Here is a 17,106-nt window from a genome sequence, read left to right as displayed (position 1 = left end):
ATTTTAAAATTTTAAATAAAAAATGTAGACAAATAAAAAGTGACTTTATCCATTAGTCAAAAAATACACTGAAGTTGTTACAGGGGGGAAAAAAAAAAAAATATATATATATAGGGGCTGGGGATATAGCTCAGTAGTAAAGCTTTTACACAGCATGCCCAAATTCAATTCCCAGAAATGCAAAAGATATGTACATATATGTATATATATAAAGTATTATTGTTATTTATATAAACGTAATGACATATTTAAATCTTGAAAAAAAAAAAAAAAGAAAAGAAGGAGGGCTCTGAAGAACTAAGAACAAAGACTTGGCACTAAACCCATGAGCTTTCTTTCCTGCTAAGCATCAAAGCCTTCAAATTTCAAATAACATTAAACTTGGTCATCTGTTTTTCTTAGCAATGCTAAATTCAGTAACAGCAGATTAATAAAAGTTAAGTAACAGGACATCAAGGAGGCAGAAGCACTCCAAAAGCATTAAGAAAGGTCTGATGTCTATTCAGTGTAGTCTGTGTAATAAGGCAAACAACATGAAGCAGATTTACAAAGGAAAATGAAGAGCCTGGTGCAGTGGTGCATACCTGTAATCCTAGCAGCTTGGGAGGCTCAGGCAGGAGGACTACAAGTTTGAGGTCAGTCTCAGCAATTTAGCAAGAATGTAGCTCAGTGGAAGAGCACCTGCCTAGCATATGCAAGGCCCTGGGTTCAATCAGTAGTACTGAAGAGGAAAAAAAAAAAAGGGAAAATGAAAGGCAGCATGGTTTTAGGAACACTGGACTATGGGACAACAAAATTAAGTGTTTTGTGGGGGTTTTTTTGTTGTTGTTGTTGTTTGGATTTTTTGTTTTTGTTTTTGTTTTTGTTTTTGTTTTTGTGGGTGTGTGTGTTTAATTTGCCATGTTTGTTGGATGAAGCCTGGCAAGAAGAATGGGTGGATGGATGCTTTACAACCTGTGGGTGAACTCTTAATTCAGCTCCCCCACATAATTGCCTACAGCTTATATACTGACATCATCTGTGCTCAATTATTATTTATACAAGTTAAGGATTTTTAAATGGGTAAATGAAAGTTGCCCTCAGTTTTCTATTTTAGAGAAAAGAGCATCCCAGGGAACAACAGAGGAAAAAATAAATAAATAATTCAAACTATGAGATGAACAGGGGGCTAGGGGCCTGCAGGGCAGGGGGTAAGTGAGTAGGGAGATGGAGGGATAGGGAAAAAGATATGGAGGAACAGGAACAGAGGGAGGGGGAGGGGGACACACAAGGACGGGAAGGGCAGAGGGAGGGGCAATTGTTACTTAGCAGTAGCTGAGACCAGAAGGAAGCATTGTTGAGTTGGGTACCAGGCAGAGGCACTTCTTTTGTACCAGAAACGAAGGCTAGACAAGAGGAAAGAGAATGAGCAAGCAAGGTCCAGAGAATGCCACTGCTCCCAAGACCTGTAGGAACTTGGGCCTGGACTCTGGCAGAAACACTGATCAGAGGGAGACACTGCTTCCATGGGTGGTGCTGAAGGGAGCTCTGTGAAACTTTGACCAATCAAAGGAAACAGTAAAAAGTCTGATGTTCCTGGGATCAGAATGAAGTCCCAGAACAGGAATGACAGAGTCAAAATGATAAGGAATTGTGAAGCACAGGAACCAGCTCTCTTCCCTCTGCTGTTGCTAATTGCCTTCATGGAAACCTTGGACAGTCCTTGAATTAATATGTAAAATTAAACTCTTTAAAGACCTCTGAGTCCTTGAACAGGCTAAGCCGCAACAGTTGAGCAAATTAACCTAGAGCTAATGGATCCACACATGTACTTACTTACTCCTAATGTGGAAAAGCAGAAGTCTATCATTTACACATCACAGCCCCCCTGAGTACAGTCAGGACTGCTCACAGGTCAGGTGAACCCAAGTCACAGATCTTCCCAGCCAGTCAGTGGCTAGTGTTTCATTCCATGAGACACCTGGTGCTCAAAACATTAGCAAAAAATGGCCCAAAGAGATTTCCAGCAGTATACAGGAAATAGCTCTCCCAATGGACCCAGGCGAAACAACATTTTTCAGTTATCTTCTCCCTCCTCCAAAATGCAATTTGCCAGAATGGTTGTTGTGAAACACACATTGGATTAGAAATGTCTCTGCTCAAAATTCCCATCATCTTCAAGATAGAGGTCAACTGCTCAGTCTCACAAAGAGCTCCATTCTGATCTTGTCTCTGTCCAACTTCAGTCACTTCCCAGGGCACCTCTATATCCTTATTGTACTGGGGTCTCTCACTTTCTCCTACCTCCATGTGCGGACTCTTCCATTTCACCTGACTAAAGAATACCTGAGAGCCCAGATCCACCCTGGCCCCAAACATAAACTGCCTGACAACTCCTCCTCTTCCTGAGTTTCGGTTCTGGATTCCCTCTTTCCTGATTCATTCTCTGTGCACTGCAACATCAGTCCTCTGCCCTCCAACTCCTCCTCCAGCTTCTCCTGACACCAGGGACTCCCTTCTTCTATGGCAGCACTTTTCACAGTCGGCCAGAACAGAATCATGAGTTTTCTTATCAGTCCTTCCCATCAGTTTGTGAGCCTCTCCAAAGTTGAAGTCAAGTCTTTCACTGCCATTTTCAGGACTTAACACACCTGGCCCCCAGTGACAGAGGACTGACCACTGTTCCCAGAACCATTATTCCTAAATGCCTCTCCAAACCCCTGACTGATGTGTCTGCCCTTGCCTGCCCTGAACAAGGTGTCTTTCTCCTCCCCACTCCATGCCTTTTCTACCCCAACCAAAGATCCCATGTCCCAAGCACAGAATTAATTCCATGGCAGGCATTCCAACAAGTCTCACAGATAACCTCTGAAATTCTTCTGGTCCAGTGGCTGCCATATGCTCATATGCAGGCTGCTACTGGCCTGAGTGCAGAAGAATAACATAAGAAAGACAAAAATATAGATGCTAGGCCCCAGATATGGAAATTCTGACACAACAGATCTGGGTTGGATTCCTACTTTGGGGTTTTAAAACTTCTCAGTTATTTCTAGTGCACTGATCTAATCCAACATCTCCATTTTACACCTAGAGAATTGGGGTTGAGAGATGGAAAGTTCATCTATCAGTTACCAAATGCCAAGATTTATGATTGGCAGCTTATAGAGAACATAAAGCTAAAGGCCTAGACCCTACTCTGGAGCACCCCCCCACTGAAAACATCTGCAGGCATCACTGAGGACTTATTAAGGATCTGGAATTTCTATAGAAGCCAACCAACCCTCTTTTATGCTTCCCTTTGTGTTACTTATTCTTCTCCCTGGGATAATTTTCTATCAATAGTTATTTCAGTGAAATGTTCACTCTCTAGCTATTTTATAACCCCCTCAATAGGCACTCACTAAATGATTAATTGGTATTTCTAGATTTTTCTCATCTAACAGACATCTCACACTTAATATGTCTAATTTATAACCACTGATTTACACTTACAATCACCACCACTTTGGCAAATGACATCTCCCATCCTTCCGCTTCCTTAGGCCAATACCTTTCTTTCCTTCAAACCCTTCTTCATTCAATCCTCAAGCAAATCCTATCAACTCCACTTTCAAAATATACCCAAATCCAACCACTTCTCACCACCTCCACCGTCATCATCTCTCCTGTATTCCCACAAATGCCTGCTAACTGGTATCTTTGCTTCTGCCCTTGCCTCAACCAGTCATTCTGAACACAGCAGCCAAAATGTTCCTTTGAAAACCTGTCAGGGAGCTGGGAATGTGGCTCAATGGTAGAGTTCTTGCCTGCCATGCATGAGGCCCTGGGTGGAATCCCTTCATTGGCAAAAACAAAAACAAAAAACACCTAAATCAAATCATGGACAACCCTGCCTCAAAATCTTCCAGTGCTATCACATTTCCCAAGTAAAATCCAGTCCTTTTTACCCATCTCCCAAATATCTCCTTCATATCCAGTGTTTCCCAGCACACAAAGACTCCTCACCATTCCTCAAGCATGCTGGTAACATTCTGCCTCAGGACCTGTGAATTCACTGTTTCCTCTGCTTGAAAGGTTCTTGCCCCAGATCTCTGTGGGCTCACTCCCTCAGGTCCTTCAGGTCTTTAATCCTATATCACTTTGTCAGGCACTTTCCATGGCCAGCCAATATGAGGTACCAATCCCCACCACCAATCTCTAGCCCTTTTCTTTGTTTCTTTTCCTGGCACTTATCACCACTGGATATATATTATTGTTCATTGTTTTATTATCTGTTTATAAGCACCACTGTGTTTACTGGAAGGTATCCGCCATTAGAATTTGACAAGTTCATCTGTTCAGAGCTAAGATTGTTCAAAGACACTCACAGATTCCCAGGCAGGTCAAACATTTGGCAAATATGCAATATATTGTGTTTAGCTTTTAAAACGTGTGTGTGCAAGCACACACAAGCATACACACTGAAGATTAACCCCAGGGTCTCACACATGCTAAACATGCTTTTCCACCCCCAGTCATTTAATTTGTTTTTTTAAATAAATAGTTAGACCTTGATGGGACCTCACCAGTGAGAAGGGACCTACACAAAATAGCCCTTTGTCTATGAATCCTGGGCCCTGTAGGAGCTTATTAGATTTTTTTTTTTTTTTAGAGTGGGTATTGGAGGGTGAACTCTTAACCACTAAGACACATCCCCAACCCTTTTTATTTTTTATTTTGAGACAGGGTCTTGCCAAGTTGCTGAGGCTGGCTTTGAACTTGCAATCCTTCTGCTTTAGCCTCTTAAACCTCTGGGCTTACAGGCTGGCACCACTGTACCCGGCTAGATTTAAATATTATATCAGTGGAAAATGCCTACTGGCCAAGGTCCCCACAATAAGGACATCTTTGTTGATGAGCGTGATACCAGTGGAGTGGGAAAGCTAGCTCTGAGAATCATAGCAAAGAGGAAGGCACAGGGTCCTGAATCTTAAGACATGGGGATACAACTCTGTGAAGAAACCAAAAACCATTGACTTATGCAATTTAAGTGGGGTAATTGTATGATATGTGAATTATATCTCAATAAAGCTGTTATATTAAAAGAAAAAATAGAGAACTAGAGGGGGTTGGGCTTATGCATAACTATGAGGCAAACAGAGAAGTACAAACTAGATATAGGCAGCAAAGTTCACAGAGCTGAGAACTTAGATAAAAATGGATACTTTGTAATCTTCACCCCTTTCACCTTTCCTTACTTTGAGACTGATTCATCATTATCTGAAACTGATTCATCTCCAATTTGTGAGAACAGGACCCAGAGATTTGAAAAGAAAGTGAGGACTTTTCTTGCTCACACACCATTCTGTGGGCATCATTTCTTGGGGATAAGGACTCCCAATCAAGAAGCCAAACAGCCTCAGACCTACTGGGAACCAGACCTCAACTCCTGAAAATAGAAAGTGGCCATCCCACCAGATTCTGAGCCACCACCAGACTCATCTACCACAGGGAAATGACAATCTCAAAGATTCCAAAAGTGAAAATTTTGTAGGGACAAAAGAAATATGCTGTTAGTCTTCAGGTTCAGGTGTTCCCACTTAGTGAGGCTCTATCTAAAAATAAAAAATAAAACAGGGCCGAGGATGTGACTCAGTGGTTAAGTGCACCTGGGGTTCGATCTCTAGTACTGCCCCCTGCGCCTGGGGAAAACAAGAAAGAAAAAAAGACAAAACAAAAACAAAAGAAAATAAAATCAATTGCCATTGTACTGGCATTAAGAGGTGGGGCTTCTAAGAGTCCTTTAGGCCACATGGGTTACACTTTCATAAATGGATTCATGATGACAGGAGCGAGTTCCCTAACAAAAAGAATGTGTTCAGTCAGATTCTGTATTTCACACATATGCCCACTAACCCTTTCATCAATGTAGGGCACAGTAAGAAGGCCTTCACCAAATGTAACCCCTTGACCTTGGGACATCCCAGCCACTGGAACCATGAGCTAAATAAACTTCTATTGTCTATAAATTACCCAGTCTGTGGTATTCTGTTATAGAAGCAGAACAGAAACTAAGACATTGAACCTCATTGTCTAGCAACACAGCACACTGAAGAACATGGGTGGTTCATCCTCATGATCTCACAGCTGACTAGGAAGTATGGCTGAGAACTGGGAACATATCAATAGCCACAGACACAAACAAAATTCAAAACTGGAAGTGTGCATACATGGATATCACTTTCACACCATTGTATAGTCAAAACAGAAAGCTGGGAACCATCTGTACTCTTTCTCATCCTCTCTCCCCTTATTCCTTTCTCCATTATGCACTTGCTGACTTACTCCCACTCACTCTTCTCTTCCTCATTCCCTTCTTCCTCCCTCTTCTATTCACAGAGATCTGGGTGGCCTCCTTCAACAAGATTGTTTGAATCTAAGGACAGTCAACCTTCTGTAGGAAAGCAGGACCCCAACCAAGGCAGCCCTTCCCCCAACATGGCAATGGCAATGGATCTAATGTTCACATGTGTTCATGTGTGCCCACTGCATATGTCCTTGTTGATTTGAGAGAATGATAGGGAATAACCTGCTCAAAGGTACAACACTACGTGCCTTTCTATCATCACAAAAAAATGATTATTAGGAGCCCTTATCCTAACCAGGCGCAGAGGTATGTGACTGCAGTTCTAACTAGTTGGGAGGCTGAAGCAGGCATTCTAGGCCAACCTGGAGACCACATCTCAACAAAACAAAACAAAGCCCTTTTTAAGACACATAGTGAAATGCTTACAGATAAAATGATACGGCATCTGGGATTTGCCTCAAAATAACACAGGGGCAGAAGAGAGCTGGGAGGGCACATAAATAAAACGAGATTGATCATAAACTGTTAACTGTTGAATTAGGGTGAGGAATACATGGAGATCTGTGTCAAATTACTTTTTCTACTTTATACATTTTAGGACAACAGGGACCTAGCCCTTGGCTAGTAGACTCCATGGGTCCAACTAGATAACCACCAAGGTTACTTAAACCCATCAGGAAGGCTATTTAAAAGAAAAAATCACCAGAAAATAATAAACTGTTGATGAGAATGTGAGAAACAGGAGCCCTTTTATATTCCCACTGTTGGTGGCAATATAAAATGGTATAGCCACTATGGAAAATGGTATGGCAGTTCCTCAAAGATGTGCATGGTGGTACACACCTATAATCTCAGTGAGTCAGGACAGTGAGGCAGGAGGATCTCAAGTTCAAGGTCAGTCTCAGCGACTTAGCAAGACCCTGTCTCAAAATAATAAAGAAAAAGGGATAGGGATTATGGCTCAGTAGTAGAGAACCCCTGGATTCAATTCCCAGTACAGAAAAAAAAATTAAACATGGAATACTACATGATTCAGCAAATCTGTTCCTGGATGTATACTCAAAAGAATTAAAAGCAGGATCTCAAGATACCTGAACACTCATGTTCATAGCGGCTTTATTCACAATACCCAAAAGGTAGACACAACCCACATATCCATCAATGGATGAATAGATAAACAAAATGTGAAATATGCAAATATTATTTAGCTTTTAAGAGGAAGGGGGTTGAGGGTATAGTTCAGTGGTAGAGCACTTGCCTAGCATGAGTGAGGGCCTGGGTTCAATCACCAGCAACACTTAAAAAATTTTTAAAAAAAGAAGGAAACTGACACATATTACAACATGGGTGAACCTTGCAGACATTATGTTAAGTGATACAATAAGCTATATACAAAAAGGCAAATACTGAATGATTCCCCTTATATGACATCCCTAGAGTAGGTAAAATAATAGACAGAAAAGAGAATGGTGGTTGCCAGGATTATAGGGTAGAGAAACAAGGAGCTGTGTGATAGCTACTGAGTTTTAATATGGGATGGAGATGGATGGTGGTGATGGCTGCAAATTGTGAATGTACTTAATGCCACTGAACTGTATACTTTAAGATAATAAATTTTGTTGTTGTATTTTACCACCAAAACAAAACCAAACCCAAGGAACAGAAAAGCTCTCTTGTGTCCAAAACTCAGCTCTTCAAGGCCATCTCAGGTTAGCCTAGACATCATACCTTAGTGAGGTTCTCAAAACAAGGGTGTGGTGAGCGTTGCTGGGGGAGTAGAGCTGCGGAGAAAGGAAAAACTACCTAGGCACATGGTCTAGTGTCCAAACACCACCTATGGAAAGAAGAAAAACAAAATGTTTTTTAAATGAGTTTGAAGGTAAATGTTAAAGTTAGGAAAGAGAGTTTAAAAACTAATAATAATCATCCCAGGGAAGAACCTGAGAAAAATCTCCAAACATAAATTCAAAGCAGGCCCCAAAAGCAGTCAAGGAAAAAACTCTTCCCAGCCCCAGACCTGACTTCCCGCTATCATTGTGCAGTAGTTCAGAGCAGACTCCACCTAGGTTCAAATCCCAGTTCAACTGCTTACTAGATATGTAATATTGCGCAAGACGCTGCACCTGTGTTATTAGTTTCCCCATACATAAAACGGGGCTATCAAAGAGATTCAGTGAGTTAATATTTGTAAAGTCTTTCACATTGCAAATGCATGTGTTTGTGAGTACTCTGCCACTAACCTCGGTGGTCAGCAAGCTTTCCCTCACATGTTGTCAGTGGACCTCAGCAGCTTGATGATGGGAAGCATGCACAGAGGACAGAGAGGCAAGGGAAGTGAAACCAGTTTACCCCTCTACACAGCTTCTCCTCCAGTGCTCAGGATGCCTTCTAAGGCTGAGGAAGCAGAGTCAGGGGACAGGTGGCAGGTAAGCTGAGGAAATCGAATAAGGTGGGGGAGAGGCAGAAGGAATAAGCACTGAGCAGGTGATGAGAATGAGAAAAAAAAAAAAAAATAGGAAAAGCTGCTGTGTGCCATGGTGCACATCTGTAATCCCAGCGAGGCTAAAGCGGAGAATCACAAGTTTGAGGCCAGCCTCAGCAACTTAAACCCTAAGCAACTTGGTGAGACCTTGCCTCAAAATAAAAAATAAAACAGCTGGGGATGTAGCTCAGTGGTTAAACGCCCCTGGGTTCAATCCCCATTACAAAAAAAAAAAAAAAAAAAGGTAGTTTTCAACTGTGACCAAATTCAGAATCACCTTGGGAATTTTGGAAACTACTAATCCTTGGCCACGATCCATCAACATTCAGATGTAACTGGTCAGTGTTCAGAAAAATGAGCTAATGCTCTATCAGGTATTATGTATTCACAAATAAAGAATCAAAGGTCTCACCCCTGAACTTTTAATTCTGCCCTTTCTTATTCTAATCCTGCATTCCTTTTTTTTTTTTTTTTTTTTCTTTCTTTTAAGTTGTGGATAGACCTTTACTTGTTTACATGTGCTGTGAGGATTCAACCCAGTGCTTCACACATGCTAGGAAAGCGCTCTTCCAACTGAGCCACAACCCCAGCCCTAATCCTGCATTCTTAACCTCCTCTTTGTCTTAACCTTGCCAGATTAGCATTTAGTTTAGGTTCTAAGTTAGAGGTATAGACTTTTTAATTTTTTTTTTTTTTTTTTTTTTTTATTTTTTTTTTTATTGGTACTGGAGATTGAGCCCAGGACCTCATACATGCCAGGTAAATGCTCTACCATTGAGCTATAATCCCAGTGAGAGATAGAGAATATTTGGGGGTGAGGTACCAGGGATTAAACTCAGGAGCACTGAACCACCAAGCCACATCCCCAGCCTTATTTGTATTTTATTTAGAGACAGGGTCTCATCAAGATGCTTAGCACCTTGCTTTTACTGAGGCTAACTTTGAACTTGAGATCCTCCTGCCTCAGCCTCCTGAGTCACTGGGATTACAGGTGTGTGCTACCATGCCCAGAGAGATATACAGAATACTAACAGAAAATTTAAAAGGTAAGAGAAGGAAACCAGTTACCCCAATTCTACAGAAGAGAAATAGGGATAACTTTTCAACGTTTTCCCTTTCTTATTTGAATCTTCACATTTTGAAACATAAACTAATGAGCAAACACTGTAATGTCTAAATGAGAGGGACCTGGACCTGTCTTGGCTCTACTGTCCAATAGTAAAAAAGTTCAAAGGTGCTCTAAAAAGAGTCACTCCAGGGTCACTTCAGTGCCTCCAAGCAATGGGATTTTGTGGGGCTATGCAGATAGTCTTTCCTACACAAGTAAATGCAGCTTGGCTGCAGAGAGGGGCTAACAAACCTGAGCATCCGGCTTTACTGACCCAGAGTGGCTGCTTCTCCCAGATTAATTACATATGCACATGCAGGTGTATAGGAGCTTTATAGTTTGTAACTATTTCCATTTCACAAGGTCTTATCAGTGAGTGAGCCAAGACTAGCCCTCCAATGAGTGCTCAGGGTTCCTGCCTGCCTCCAAGGACCAAGTTGCCTTGTACTCTGAGCTCTAAACTGGGAGGTCAGTTTCACATTTCCCATTTCCCAATACCTTCATCTTCCCATACTAGATAGGGCACAAATTTTCCTTCAATTTGGTATTGAGACATTCCCTTTAGCCCTTACCATAATTATGACATAACTTAGCATGTTGTAAGATAAGGATTAGAAAACATTGTTCTACAACAGTATTCCAGATTAGAGGTTTTTCCAACATCAGAAACATTAAGAACTGTCAGAGCCAAAAAGATTTTAGGAAACCATTGAATTTAAGCCACTCACTCTACAAACAAGGAAACTGAGGCCCAGCAACATGAGGTAATCATATTAGAAAAAATACATAAACTGAAGAGTTTTTATTACTGTGGAAGATTCCTGTTATCCCTGCTAGTCAGAAGGCCCTGAATAACCTTCCCATCAGAGGGGCTAAACTCTCCTACTCACAGTTCCCATTCAAATCTGTCCATTAAATACTCAGAAAAGGATTGATTTAATCCTTCAGTCCAGTGATTCTCAGCCCTGAAAGCACATTAGAAACACCTGGGGACCTAAGTCCTGACCCAGCTCAGACTCATTACAGCTGAATCTTCAGGGTGGGCCTCTGCTCTGGTACCTTCCCTCACACAGTTACTAAGCACCTTAAGGGCTCTGGCTACAGGGCTTTTGTGTTTACTTTTTTCTCCAGCCTGATTACTCTTCCATATTTGCATGGGTCCCTCTCTCACCTCCTTCTGGCCTTCACTCAAATATCTTTTCATCAGTGATATTTCTCTCTCTTTTTTTTTTTTTTTTTTTCTTTAACCCAGGGGCACTGAGCCACATCCCCAGCACAAACCCCCTCTCCTTTTTTCTAGGTACTTGTTTCCAGCCCTTTTTTTATATTTTATTTAGAGACAGGGTCTCACTGAATTTTTGAGGCAGGCTTTGAACTCACCATCCTCCTGCCTCAGCCTCCCAAGCCACTGGAATTACAGGCATGCACCACTGCATCTGGCTTTATCTGAGTTCTTTATTTTATTTATTTTAATTTTTTAGTTGGGCTCTCACTATATTGCCCAGGCTGGTCTTGAACTTGCAATCCTCCTGCCTCAGCCTCCTGAGTAGACAGGATTACAGGTATGCATCATCTTGTCCAGCTTGACGTCTCCATTAAAATAGGAACTCTTGTCTACTAAGCTCCCAACCCACGATCCCTGCTTTATTTTTCTCCATATATTTTTCACTATCTCTCATCCTTAATATTATTCTTGTTCATTGTCTATAAACTCACAATTACTAGAATATGAGTTCCTTGAGGGGAAGATTTTAATTGTGTTCCCTGCACCAGTGCCTGGAACAGCATAGCAGACCCTCAAATATTTATTCAAGAAATTAGTGAATACTCAGAAACATCAACTTCAAGACATGATTTATACCAAAAAAAAAAAAAATCATAAAGAAGCTAATTATACCAAAAGTATCTTCACTGATTCCATCTTGGGAAAAGCCTTTTTAAAAGAAGTCTAATGAAAGAGAAAACATTTAGAAATAAGTATTTCCAGTCAATTAATCCAATCCAAATGAACTTATGAGCTGAAGATAATTTGTCCTGAAAAACAGAAAGAACTGTAAAGAACAAAAAATGAAGTTGAAAGATGACAGAGGGATTGGGGCTGTTGTTCAGTGGTACACAGTCAATGCCTAGTATGCATGAGGCCCTGGGTTCAACCCCAGTAACACACACACACACACACACACACACACACACACACACACACAAATTTACTCTTCTCCATATCTCATCCATCAATCAGGAAAAATTATGAGGGATACGTTTTCTCCTTTAATGTTTCCAATTTTTTAAAAACTGGGCATATATTATTTTTTAAATATGTAAACAAAACAAAAACAATCTTCCCAACCCTTGTAGGCTCTACTCAAATTCCACCTGTTTCAAAACCCCTGTACTGATGCTGGCCCACACTATACACCATTCCCCTGCCAACAGGACCACCAGATGGGCCTAGTATCAGCAGGGAGGTGGCTCAGCAGCACTGCCTGCAGAAACTGATATGCATGAAAAGTTTCTTTTGCTGCCCTCAGTTCTCTCCTGTCATGCAGGACTATGTCCCTTCAGACACCCTAGCCCCCAAGTGCCTGGCGGTACCTATCTTTGTTTCAGTTTGACTTTAATTAATTCTGGGTAATTAAAGCTACTGATTGCTGATGAACTACTAAGAGTATGACCTCTCCCGGGGGTGTAAATATTTTAAAAGAGTTCTCCAAAATGGAAAGACAAAAATCTTAGACTTAGGAATGGAGTACAATGGAATGGCAGGTGCTGGAGTTCACATTTAGGGACAGGGGATTCCTCTTCCTACAAAGTGCAGGTACTTTGGGAAATAGTGTCAAGCAGAGATAAGTGAAATAATGAAAGATGAGATTACATCACTGCCACCACTCCTCTCCTTCCAAACAGCCATTCAATACATCTTGGGTACTAAAGAACGTTCCCCAAAGGTAACCCCAGTCACCTCAAAGAGTGACCTCCTGTAGTAAGTAGCCACCACCCTCAGAAAGAAAGCCTGCTTAAGACACTTCTGGTCTAGAAGCAAATTGTTCTCTAATTGCTTTCAGTGGGAGAACTCCTGAGGGCAAAGTTCATCTCGCATGCTTCTTTTATGCTCCACAGAGTATCCAGTTCTGGGTTGGACCTAGGGTAGGCCTTTCACATCCAACTATAGATTACAGATCAGTGATAGCCCAGTTTCAAAGAGGTTCAGCAGAATTTTAAATACAAGTAATTCTAATTAAGAAAACAGTAGTATTAATCACACATGTAATTTTTTTTTGTTTTTGTTTTTGTTTTGTTGCGGTGCTGGGGATTGAACTCAGGGCCTTGTGCTTGCAAGGCAAGCACTCTACCAACTGAGCTATATCCCCAGCCCCACACATGTAATATTTTTAAGGGCCTAAGATTCATAGTCTTAATGAAGTATTAGACAATGAAGTTTTTACAATCTAGGCTAGTTCAATTCAGGTCTAGAGGTCTAACAAGAATAAGACAATAAACAGTCCTTCCAAGCCCAGAAGAATTTGAACAGCTGCTCAGTGCCCACCCCTCTGAAAATGCCAAAGTTCTGCCTCAGATGTGTTTTCAGACCCTACAACAGCCCGGAAATGGTTTGCAGTTACAATGGACAAATACCTTCAAAACCCCTCCCAATGGCCTTACTCTGCCCCTTGGCTTGCTAAAAGAACATATTCAACTTCAGAAACTGAATTGGCAGAAAGGAGTAGAATGCTGAAAACTCAGCAACCTGGGGAATAAAAATGGAGCCATAGCCCATCCCACTGGCTCCCACTCAGCTCCAGCTTGCCAAGGACAGTGTGGGTAAAATGCTCCTGCATCCAAAGACTACAAGGAAGAAGCAGACCCCACTTCACTCCCAGGATGGGCTGAGACCTAAACGGGAAGAAATCCCAGGAATGCATGTGAGGCTTAGATGGAACTCCATCTCTTACAGTCCCTTGGCCCCCAAGTTGTAACAGCAAAACCTCTAGCCATCCCATATGGGTATGGAGGAGACTAAGCCCAATGGTCCACAGGAGACCCCAAGCTCCTCTAAAGAACGTGTCCAGCCAGGTGCAGTGTGACGCAAGAAGATCACAAATTTTAGGCCTCCTGGACCTTGGACAACTTAGTGAGACTCTTGTCTTAAAATTTTAAGATTTTAAAAAGGGCTGGGGATGTAGCTCCGAGGTATGACTCCTGGGGTCAAACCCCAGTACTGCAAAAACAAAACAAAACAAACAAAAAAACTCCCAACAAATAAACCTAGAAGCCAAGTCACACATCACAGCCCTAGCTCTCTGAATTTAGGAACTATCCCAGAGGTGCTAGCCTAATGCACCTGGCAGGATGGGCTGCCCCAAATGCATATCTAACAAAGGAATCTTCTCCTGAGAATGACCTAGGAGGTACAGCTAATTACATCATCATACCTCTTCTAGAGGGTCACAATGAGTTTTTGCTTTACAGTAGAGCACTTGCCTAGCATGTGTAAGGCACTGGGTTTGATCCTCAGCACCACATAAAAATAAATAAAATAAAGGTATTGTGTCCTTCTACTACAAAAAAATTTTTTTTCTTAAAAACATTAAAGAGATAACCACCCTAATTCCATCCCTCAGAGGTAAGGAGATCTTATGGCAAACTCTGTCCTACAGAGTGGAACCAATCCTATTTTGAGTTAGACTTGGGATGCCACTCTTGCATTCTCTGTATAAGCTTGTGAATTTATTTTTGTGGAGGATTCTTAATGCACAGTTAAAATAAAATAATTAAAAATAAAATTTTTAAGACATTTTTAAAGTTTCAGAATCTCTGAGAGGGCCCCAATAATCCTGGAGCTCTTAAAAACAGATAGAAATTAAAGTCCCACAGACCCCCACCCACATACATACTGATTTGAGAGTAGGAGTTGATCTGCTCCTGACCAGGAGTGGACATACTCCTCTTCTTCACTCAACATTCTGGCAATCTTCCCACAACCAACCACATATACAGTTATCACATCCTTTTCACTGCCTGGTGTAACTTAATAAGCAGGGGAGGGGCTTGCTTCCCCCCCACCACCCTTACTGGGGATTGAGACCAGAGGTGCTCTAACCTCTGAGTTACATCCCCAGCACTTTTGAGACAGGGTCTCTATAAGTTGCTAAGGCTAGCCTAGAACTTGTGATCCTTCTGCCTCGGCTTCCTAAGTCTCTGGGAATACAGGTGTATGCCACTGCACCTGGCTCACCATTACTTTTTTTTTTTTTTTTTTTTTTTTTTGCGGTGCTGGGGATCGAACCCAGGGCCTTATGCTTGCAAGGCAAGTACTCCACCAACTGAGTTATATCCCCAGCCCACCATTACTTTCTGATAGAAACATCTTCAGAATCTAAAATGGGGATGGTAAGGAACTTAACCAAAGTCACAGTTAGCAAAAGACAATACAAACTTTGGTGACCCCAAGGTATTCATTAACTTTTCTTGGGAGACACAAAATGGATCATATGTTATTTCAACATACATTTCCCTGCTGTCAAGTAAAAGCGAATGGTTGGGTGAAAAAAAAAAACTCAAATGTAATTAGCTACTTAACATTACATCCTGTACCCCTACAGCAAGCAAAGACCAGATACCCACAAATGGAAACATTCAGATTCTGGATACATGCAACTGCTCTACCTCACTGGATATCAACTGTCAAAACTTTCTCCTATTCAGGATGTTGTTATTTTTGCAAGAAAAGAAGTTAAAACAAACATACATGTATAAATAGGGATGGATATAAAGGTCTAATACAAATACTAAAATATTAAAATGTTAACAATGGTCCTAGGTTGTAGGATTTATCACTGAGCTTTATTTGCTTTGTATATCCATATATTTCCTAAATCTCCCAAATGCATATGCATATGTATTTCTTTTCCTTCCTTCCTTTTTTTTGGGGGGAGTGGCAGGGTACTGGGGATTTAACTCAGGGGCGCTTGCTATTTTTTTTATTTTAAGACGGGTTTCGATAAGTTGCTTAAAGTCTTGCTAAACTGATGAGGCTGGCTTTGAACTTGTGATCCTCCTGCCTCAGCCTCCCAAGTCACTGGGATTATAGGCATGTGCCACTGCGCCTGGCTTGAAAATGTACTTATTGTGTAATTGTTTTTAGAGTTTCAAAAACAAAATAATTAATCCACAATCTGAGTTAGTCTATTTGGACTTATTTTCACTGAAGAAAAATAAAAATTCTAGTCAGGCACAGTGAAACACACCTGTAATTCCCAGTGGACTAAGAAGACTGAGTTAGGAGGACTGCAAATTCAAGACCAGCCTGGGCAATTTAGAGATTCAGTCTCAAAATAAAAAATAAAAAGGGCTGGGGATGTAACTCAGTAGTAGAGCACCTCTCCTGGGTTCAATTCCCAGCACCACCAAAAAAATTTTTTTTTTAAGATTCTAAACTCTACAGGGTCTATCACTCTTCCCACTATTGCAGAAGTAGAAATATAAGATGAAGCTCAACTTCATGAAAATTCCAGTCCAATAGGAAAGCTCACCCAATGACTGAGCAGTTTGAGGGCATGAATTATTACTTCATTATGTAGGAAAGACAAAGGTTCTAAAAAAAATCTCTCCAAGTGCAACCAAAAGTTCCCTACCAGCTCCAGGAGGTCACAGATCTCTCCTCCCAGAACAGTTTTCAATACATTTGCCCCACACCACTGCTCAGCCACAAAATTACCCATACCACTTAGAATCTGCATACCTTCTCCATTAACCCAAATCTAGGGAAACTTCTTTTCTGATATCTCTAAAAAGTTATTCCTGCCAGGTGTAGTGGTGCATGATTGTAAATCCCAGCTACTCAGAAGATCACAAGTTTGAGGCCAGCCACAACAACTTAGAGAGACCCTGTCTCAAAATAAAAAGGGCTGGGGATGTAGTTCAGCATGTGTGAAGCCCTGGGTTCAGAGACCGGGGGACAGGGGGTATTATTCCTCCTCCTCCTCAAGTTTCACAATCACCCAGTGATACAGAATCATTCATTCTATCAATTAATAATGACTGCTGACTACGTTGAATAGTACTTAAGGAATGATTATATTAGGAGAAAGGGTTTGTTTTTATGCAGTCTGAGTGAAACAAACAAATTGAGTGAGAGTTTGGTAGTGTCCCAGCCCTGGCCAGAAAAGAGTGTGTGTGTGTGGGGGGGAGGGG

At 41.4% G+C, this 17,106-nt stretch overlaps 1 protein-coding gene across 6 annotated transcripts in view; it reads right to left on the bottom strand.

Moving 5' to 3' along the window:
- Positions 1-17,106, bottom strand: part of ZNF592 (zinc finger protein 592) — a 49,885-nt gene that overhangs the window by 28,600 nt on the left and 4,179 nt on the right. The window contains exon 1 of one of the 6 annotated variants that reach the window (XM_079126795.1): positions 8,054-8,161. The exons of 1 other annotated variant lie outside the window; for it this stretch is intronic. The gene's annotated coding sequence lies outside the window, so the exon portion shown is untranslated. Of the gene's footprint in view, positions 1-1,819; positions 1,961-7,168; positions 7,194-8,053; positions 8,162-17,106 lie in introns of those variants that run through there. 4 more of the 6 variants (XM_079126797.1, XM_079126796.1, XM_079126800.1 and 1 more) reach the window with 4 other exon arrangements.

The sequence above is a fragment of the Sciurus vulgaris genome, assembly GCF_902686455.1.
Source record: "Sciurus vulgaris genome assembly, chromosome: 2".
Taxonomy (NCBI): Eukaryota; Metazoa; Chordata; class Mammalia; order Rodentia; family Sciuridae; genus Sciurus; species Sciurus vulgaris.
This window is presented reverse-complemented; position numbering and strand designations above follow the sequence as displayed.